The sequence below is a fragment of the Aquila chrysaetos genome, chromosome Z (genome assembly GCF_900496995.4).
Source record: "Aquila chrysaetos chrysaetos chromosome Z, bAquChr1.4, whole genome shotgun sequence".
Lineage (NCBI taxonomy): Eukaryota > Metazoa > Chordata > Aves > Accipitriformes > Accipitridae > Aquila > Aquila chrysaetos.
This window is the reverse complement of record NC_044030.1, coordinates 64,851,196-64,860,227: the sequence shown is the minus strand read 5'-3', so window position 1 is coordinate 64,860,227 and position 9,032 is coordinate 64,851,196. Positions and strand designations below refer to the sequence as shown.

The window sequence follows — 9,032 nt, the reverse complement described above, 5'->3', positions numbered from 1 at the left end:
AGGTGCCCTGGCTGTGTCCTGTGCCAACTTCTTGTGCCCCTCCAGCTTTCTCGCTGGCTGGGCATGAGAAGCTGAAAAATCCTTGACATTAGTCTAAACACTACTAGCAGCAACTGAAAACATCAGTGTTATCAACATTCTTCTCATACTGAACTCAAAACATAGCACCGTACCAGCTACTAGGAAGACAGTTAACTCTATTCCAGCTGAAACTAGGACAGCAAGGAATGTAACTCCAGTAATTTCTATTGAGACTACATTAGTGTTGCTGGCATTAATGGACAGGAGGAGAAGGGAGCTTCATATAAGTCCTGATAGATCTTCAAAGCTGCTTCCAGAAATGTGTGTTGCTCTTTCTCTCCTCACTCAATGGGATCTTTGAAGCAAATCCTATGACTGGTTGTGTAGGCATTGGAAGGACCAAAGTCTACCTGCTTTACTCACAAAAAGAATCACACTGAGTGGTCACAGACCAATGCACATAATTTTCAGCTGTGCTGTGTGAAAAATGATAAGTAAAAAAAAAACATGCTTGCAAATAAAACCATATAAAACCCCTGTGATATAAATTCTTTTAAAGTATTCCAGAATTCCTCAAGTGTTTGATGAGGCTTCTGCCAACCAGTTATCATCCTGTCTTGAATCTTTCTTTTGCGGAGAAAGACTAAATAAATTATAGAAGGACAGTTCTGGTTTCTTGCTGGAATCTTTGTTTCTCTCTCCCTTTCAATCTATCTATAAATACAAGAATGATAGAAAGGCTGGGCTGGGCTCATGCACCAACTCGTTTTTTACCAACACAGAGTAGCCAAGTGCCCGCACAGATTCCCTTGCATTTGTCAGCAGCTTTTCAAACGACTGGCCATGGTCCTTCTCGGTTAGCCTTCCTTCACAATGACTGAGTGAGACACAGGGAGAGCTGGTGAAAGAATTTTAGTCAAGCTGTTTCCAGTGTGCATCCTTTGAAAACAGTCCAGTAGCTTTCTCCATCAAGGGCTGAGGGCTAGCTGACCTGGAGGTATCTGAAACATACAATCATAGAATCATCTAAGTTGGAAAAGACCTTCAAGATCATCGAGTCCAACCATCAACCATGCCCAATAAACCAGGTCCCAAAGTGTCTTGTCTACGTGTTTTTTGAATACCTGCAGGGATGGTGACTCCACCACTTCCCTGGGCAGCCTGTTCCAATACCTGACAACCCTTTCAGTAAAGAAATTTCTTCTAATACCCAACCTAAACCTCCCCTACCGCAACTTGAGGCCATTTCCTCTTGTCCTATCACTAGTTACTTGATAGAAGAGACCAGTACCCACCTCACTACAACCTCCTTTCAGGCAGTTGTAGAGAGCAATAAGGTCTCCCCTCAGCCTCCTTTTCTCCAGGCTAAACAATCCCAGTTCCCTCAGCCGCTCCTTATAAGACTTGTGCTCCAGGCCCCTCACCAAATTGGTTGCCCTTCTCTGGACACGCTGCAACACCTCAATGTCTTTCCTGTAGCGAGGGGCCCAAAACTGAACACAGTACTTGAGGTGCGGCCTCACCAGTGCCCAGTACAGGGCGACGATCACTTCCCTGCTCCTGCTGGCCACACTATTTCTGATACAGGCCAGAATGCCGTTGGCCACCTTGGCCACCTGGGCACACTGCTGGCTCATATTCAGCCGGCTGTCAACCAACACCCCCAGGTCCTTTTCCATCAGGCAGCTTTCCAGCCACTCTGCCCCAAGCCTGTAGCGCTGCATGGGGTTGTTGTGACCCAAGTGCAGGACCCAGCACTTGACCTTGTTGAACTTCATATGATTGGCCTCAGCCCATCAATCCAGCCTGTCCAGATCCCTCTGTAGAGCCTTCCTACCCTCAAGCAGATCAACACTCGTGCCCAACTTGGTGTTATCTGCAAAGTTACTGAGGGTGCACTCGATCCCCTCGTCCAGATCATTGATAAAGATATTAAATGGAACTTGCCCCAATACTGAGCCCTGGGGAACAACACTAGTGACCCGCTGCCAACGGAATTTAACTCCATTTACCACAACACTCTGGGCTCATTCATGCAGCCAGTTTTTTACCCAGCAAGGAGTACATTTGTCTAAGCCATGAGCTGCCATCTTCTCAGGGAGTATGCCATGAGAGACAGTGTCAAAGGCCTTGCTGAAGTCCAGGTAAACAACATCCACAGCTTTTCCCTCATCCACTAGACATGTCACCTGGTCATAGAAGGAGATCAGGTTGGTCAAGCAGGACCTGCCTTTCATATACCCAGGCTAACTGGGCCTGATCCCCTGGTTGTCCTGCACATGCCGTGTGAGCGCACTCAGGATGAACCGTTCCATAATCTTCCCTGGTACCAAGGTCAAGCTGACAGACCTGTAGTTCCCTGGATCCTCCCCCCGACCCTTCTTGTAAATGGGCACCACAGTCGTCTGGGACCTCCCCCATTGACCAGGATTGGTGATAAATGATGGAGGGTGGCTTGGCAAGCACCTTCGCCAGCTCCCTCAGTACTCTTGGATGGATCCCATGTGGTGTCATAGATTTGTGAGTGTCCAGATGGCGTAATAGGTCACTATTTCCTCCTGGATTAAGGGGGTATATTCTGCTCTCTATCCTTGCCTTCCAGCTCAGGGGGCTGAGTACCCTGAGGATAACTGGTCTCACTATTAAAGACTGGGGCAAAGAAGCCATTAGGTACCTCAGCCTTTTCCTCATCTCTGGTGGCAATGTTCCCCTCTGTATTCAATAAAGGATAGATATTCTCCTTGGCTCTCTTTTTATTGTTAACATATTTGTAAAACATTTTTTATTGTCTCTTACAATAGTGGCCAGACTGAGTTCTAGCTGAGCCTTTGCCTTTCTAAGTTCCTCTCTGCATGACCTAACAAGATTCCTGTACTCTTCCTGAGTTGCCTGCCCTTTCTTCCAGAGATGATAAACTCCTTTTTTTCTTGAGTCCTAGCAAAAGCTCCCTGTTCAGCCAGGCCGGTCATCTTCCTTGGTGGCTCATCTTGCGGTGCATGGGAATAGCCTGGTCCTGAGCCATTAAGATTTCCTCCTTGAAGAATGTCCAGCCTTCCTGGATCCCTTTGCTCTTCAGGACTGTCTCCCAAGGGACTCTCTCAACCAGTGTCCTGAAAAGGCCAAAGTTTGCCCTCCAGAAGTCCATATAACCCTCTCGTGATGAAAGAGGTGTCAGTGTGGCAGGGTTAGTTAGCAACATTCCAGCTGTTTGCTGCTTGCCTTTACTGTTCTTGCATGCCACCAAGTCCTGTTGATCCTGGGTTTTGCCAGTACTCAATGCATCATTGCATCCATTCCCTAGTCTGCTGCTCCCATGGCTCATCAGTTTTACTTTCCATCTGTTCAGTGACCTGGTGCTACAAGGTCTAAAATACTGTGCAAAGTCCAGGCAGGGAGCTCAGTAAATATCTCCATGCCTTGGGCACATAGGAAAGTTCATCCATGCAGGAGCAAAAGCTTCCTCCCGAGCCAGCTAGAGTGGACCTTTCATCACAAATGTTCACTTTTTATTGCTGTGTCTGCAGGCTTCTGGGTTTGCTTGCTTTAGCACACACACTGTTTTCATGCCTTATATCCCACCATTCCTCCTCTTGCTGCAGAATGACAGGCTGTCTGCAAAGACGGTCTCAAAGGGCTCTTTTCTGTAGCTTATCCAAAGAAAAGTGTTGGATAGTTTGGCGTGCAATGCAAGACCAGCAATCTGGAAGTCTGATGTTGAAGAAGAGACAGTTATTTCAAATGGGTCTTGTCACCACTCTCTTACAGTAAAAGCATGGAAGTGTAATGATTATTCCATAAAAACATAGTTATGCTATCAAAATGAGTAGAATTAATCTGTACTTTTGTCTTTGTAATACAGATAGATTAAAAAGTTGGCTTATATATTTTCTGAACCCTTTTTTAAGATCATTGATCAGTCAGAACATGGAGGACTTTATCAAGGAATCTCATCTTTTTTCTTCAGTAATTTGAAAGTGACACTTGTACTAGGCAGGTTCTTACACAGACTTTCAGTTTTATATTCACCCAAGATGCCCAAACTGGCCTATTTCTGTCGTTGCTATCCTGAAGTTAACAAGAAGAAAATATTTTTGCTCTTAAGGCCCTTGTTTTGGGATGGAGAAAAGGAGAGAGGCTCCATGTGAAGGCAGTGATTGCTAAAGGGAACATAGTTTAGGTACCAGCATACAATGATGTATTTCTTTGGAACTTTATTGTGGTAGGACATGTTCAGCATGAGAAAACTAAGGCGAAATGCTGTCGAGTTCGCTTGTACATGCAGTCTGTATGCCTTTTAATGACATGTCTTCTTGTACCAAATCCTGCCTTTCCTAGTAAGGCAAAATCTGGTGGCTTCCAGCTGAGTGACTAACTCTGTTGCAACTTTCTTGGCAAGAAGCAAAGGGCTCTAATATATGTATCTCTGCACGTTCTCGTGGCTCTCTTACTTCTCAGACCTATGAAAGCTCAGGGGAATGAACTATGCAAAATTCTTCATAGATTATTCATTATTCCCCAGTTCACTATTTACAGTAATCTTACTTAGAAACAATCTTTAAATAGAAGCTTCTGTAATATTATTAATGAAAAAATGTTGCCTGGCAGACACGGCTGAAGAGGGAAAACACTTGCAAGGGCTTTTGAGTGCTGGGTCTGTGTGACTGTTGGTCTACGAAGCCACTGTGATCTGCAGTGCCCTGTCCTGAAAAGAAGTCTCAAAGGGCTCATGGAAAGGATACTCCTCTCATCAAATTTAAGGAGTCTGACATTTCTGAAATTGGTACTTCCTTTTTGCAGCTTTTTCCACTTTCCCTAACTTCTATGCCTTTGAAAATCTTGTATTTTTTTATGCACACTGTATTGATACCTTTCAGATGAAAAAGGGAGTGCACTGTACATGAAAGAGAATTGCTGCCTTCAGTAGAAAGTTCACCTCAAAATTTAAAAATTAAATAAAAAATTGAGATGTGGAGGAGCAATTGTGGATGGTTACAAAAAATTCAAAAATGATTTTTCAGAAGAAGACAATATGAATATTTTGTTTTCATTTGAGCTAGGGATCTAGAATTTATTTCAAAAATAAGACACATCTTATTGTGTTGTGACAGATTCTATCCTCAGTAATGTATGCAGCCAACATTTTTATTGTTCTCTAACCTCTATAAAAAGTCACCATGGAGTGACATGGTGATCTCCTCACCATGTACAGGAGGTCTATTGGAGAAATTCTGGTAGAAGTGGGACTTTTCTAGACACCAGAAATCGTCTCTAAACAAAAGCATAAACATAAGCAATGGAAAGAAGAAGGGGAATACAAAACAGGCAAAGCACCCCAGTCAGTGTCCCCTTCCTCCCCTTCCTTCCTTCATCATGTCCATCACACAGCCCTGCATAAAATATGTACGAAAGCTAGCCAGTGAGTCCAAGAAGTGTTACGTTTGGCAGTGACATCCAGAAAATCAGATGCAAAGGTGAAACTGAAGACAGAAATTGTTGCAAAATACATCCCTTCTGTTTTATTGGAAAGCAGGAAGTTTGCAGCCAGCAGCTTTTTCAGATTTAACTTTGTTTTTCAGTTGCATATTCTGATCAGGTATGTCTTAAACTGGAAATTAATTAGTCAGTGTTTAGAAAATATATAAACAGAACCAGTGAAGTACATCTGCATACTGATGAGACAGTATCTTAAGTCTTCGTAGCCGGAGGCAGGATTTAGAAAAGCAATGTCAAGAATTTCCAGATGAAAGTCTGCCAGGCAGTTGGCCTGGGAGAAGAAGAGTCCAGAGGGAATGTCGTAATCTTGCATTTGACTGAGCAAGCACCTGATTCAAAAGCCAGTAAGGAACTTCACCAGCACAGCTTTGTGAAAGACAGAACAGCAGTCTGACAGTGGTAATTATGTTCTGTACCTCTAGGTAATGAACGTATGGAAAAGTCACAATCAGGAAAAGAAGCTCCCGAATGATATTGATCAGATCAAAACAGGAATGTATGAAAGCCTGTGACAATACTGGGGAAAATATAAAATTGTGTTCATCTTACGGGATTTTTCAGACTTTGTCAAAGCCATCGTAGCTTGCTTTACACTTGCCATTGATCAAAGAGGGTTGAATTCTGCTTCCTCATTAATGTCACAATGTGAGTTCCCTACAGCGGTCACCGAAAATGCATCAGAACAACTCCTGCTCCCTACTGGCCTAAATGCAAAGGAAATTTGAGCACAAATATTTCACACAGCAGGCAACGTATTGTTTTCTGGTCAGAACACATGTTCAGTCATCTTTAAAGAGCATTAAAGAAATATTGATGTTGTTTTGAATTTTTTAAACCAAATATTCTGGGGACTTACTGCTGAAAGCTTGAAATGTAAGTAAGTAGCATTAGTGCTGCATGTTAATTTGAACTGGCTGAAGAGAGGACAACAGCTAGAAATTTAAATTATATTGACAAAATCAGGCCAAAACAGTCTTAGAAAGCTGAATCTGGATGAAGCCCATGGGTTTCTGTGAGCATTACTCTTAAAATCTGTTCATAACTTGTGAGGAATAATATTAGTTCTGTAAAACCCTTTCAGTTGTGCTGTCTAATTCTAGAAATGACACAGTGCTCTATCCAACATATGCACAGCTCTAAAACCTAAGTCAAAGTTCTTTTCTTTTTTGATGTACATACAGATCATACATTCACTTAGCAGTGCCATGTGCAGTGCTAAGTTTTGGGGTGAGAATTACTGTGGCTAAAGGGCAGATCTGCCCCTGTACAGGCTCCTCTTATCTTGTAGCTTTTAAAACACCATCCTATCTTCTAAGCTTTGCTCATGTAAGCATAATGCAAACAAAAATAAAACCAGGCATAACACAGGCTACTGGGAACACCACGTGTTTGAAAAGTAGTGCCTTCCCTAGGAAATCACACCCACATATCCGTCACTGTTTACACAGAGCCTTTCCCAACGGCTGATCACTGTGGCCAATAATCTGCAACTTTAAGGCATTCCTGGAGCTCTTTATCACCATTAGGCAGAATCACATGATGCAATTTGAAACCTTGGAGCTTGATTGCAAATCAGTGTTGGATGTTAAGATTTTTTATTATATTTTATTTTTGCTTCTCAGAGCGCTACAGGAGACAAAGAGAACGATTTACATTACCAGTTTAAACATTTATAAAAAATAGATAAAAGTAACAGAAGACTGACTAGATAGACACAAATAAGACTAATAGCACTGTATATCTAATCCCAGACTCTATGCTGCCACAATAACTAGTTCATTAGAAAGTATTTCTGTACCCGTGGTGTACTTTTCATGACAACAGGGGTTTTTATTCAAGTGAGTGAGCACAGAGGGAAGCACTTGCAGAACTTCTTTTCTGTTCTGATTACTTTGGTTATAAAAAAGGATTTTGTCAAATTAATGCCTACTGAAGAAATGGAAATAGAACTAATGCAAGCCTGGCGGAAGTGCTCACAGACTGGGACTGTCTCATGCTCTGTACTCAGGCAAAACTCCAACTGGTTCATTACTTTAAAAATCTTTGCTTGTGTTCAGCATCTGGCCTGAATGTATTGGGTTTCACTGAAAAACACAGACACAATCTGTTTGTTGTTTTTTCTATTTATGTCTACATCTAATTGACTTTAAATGGAAGAGAAAACACCAAGGCATAGCTAATGCCCTCCTATGGGTAACAGAGAATAAGTCTTCATATCCAGTGAAAAAGGCAGAGCCATGGAAGCAAAGAACTCGGCCTTATTGCTACTTCACTAGTTCCTGGTATGATCTTAATACTTTGCTTTGGTTATTTTACTTTGGACCCCATTTTGTGTAGCAGAGAGATGATAAACTTACCTATGCTTATAAAGGACTTTGAGAACTACAGTGAGAAACACTATAGAAATGCTATGTGTTCTTCTGGTTTCGATTGATAAGTTTTGGTGACTCACTATCTATTCAAAAGCTCAATGTATCTGTAATGCAATGATTGGCAGAGCATCACAGGGGATATTTGGAGCTGGGGACAGTCACCATCTTACAAATAGCATCTTATTTTCTTTCCACTGAAGTCAGTGAGAGTTTTGCCAGTAATTCCAGAGGAAGTATGTCCATTCCCATAATCTCCTTTGAAAATTACACCCAGAGGAGAAGGCAAGTAGGATCTAAAAATTGAAGTGCTTTTAGAAGAGCATTCAGTGTTGTGGCAGTGTCAATGCTGGGGACTTGCTTTGTTCTTTCACAGTTAAAAAATATAATCCCTTAGGCTTTACATCACAGGCACACTCATTTATACGTGCACTAACATGGTCTTATCACATATTTCTAACAGGACTCCTCACAGAAATATGTGGCATAGATGCAATTTGAAAGAGCTATTATTTTCCAGTATCTGAGCTATATTGTATAACTAGTTCTCAGAGTGCTGTTCATTTGCTTCCATAAAGCCAGACTCATGCTTTTTCCAGGGGGAAATACTGGGTGGAATCCTGGTTAGGTAAACTGTGCCCTCGTATCTCAGGCTGTCCTCGTTTCATCTGAACAGAGTTAGTTTTCTTCCTAGTAGCTGGTACAGTGCTGTATTTTGGATTTAGTGCAAGAATAGTGTTGATAACACACTGATGTTTTAGTTGTTGCTAAGTAGTGCTTCTCCAAAGGTAAGGATTTTTTCAGTTTCCCATGCCCTGCAAGTGAGCAGGTGCACAAGAAGCTGGGAGGGAGCACGGCCAGGAGAGCTGACCTGAACTAGCCAAAGGGATATTCCATACCATAGGATGTCATGCTCAGTATATAAACTGGGAGGAGTTGGTTGGGAAGGGCCAATTTCTGCTCCGAGACTGGCTGGGCATCCGTCAGCGGGTGGTAAGCAATTGCATTGTGCATCACTATTTTTTCTTGGGTTTTATTTCTCTCTCTTTTTGTTATCTTCTTTGTCATTATTATTATTATTATTATTATTATTATTATTATTATTATTATTATTATTATTATTATTTTCAATTACTAAATTGTTCTTAT

The 9,032-nt window shown here is 42.0% G+C and overlaps 1 pseudogene; it reads right to left on the bottom strand.

Moving 5' to 3' along the window:
* Nucleotides 1-1,043: 1,043 nt before the first annotated feature.
* LOC121232717 lies at nucleotides 1,044-2,442 on the bottom strand (annotated as a pseudogene).
* Nucleotides 2,443-9,032: the final 6,590 nt, after the last annotated feature.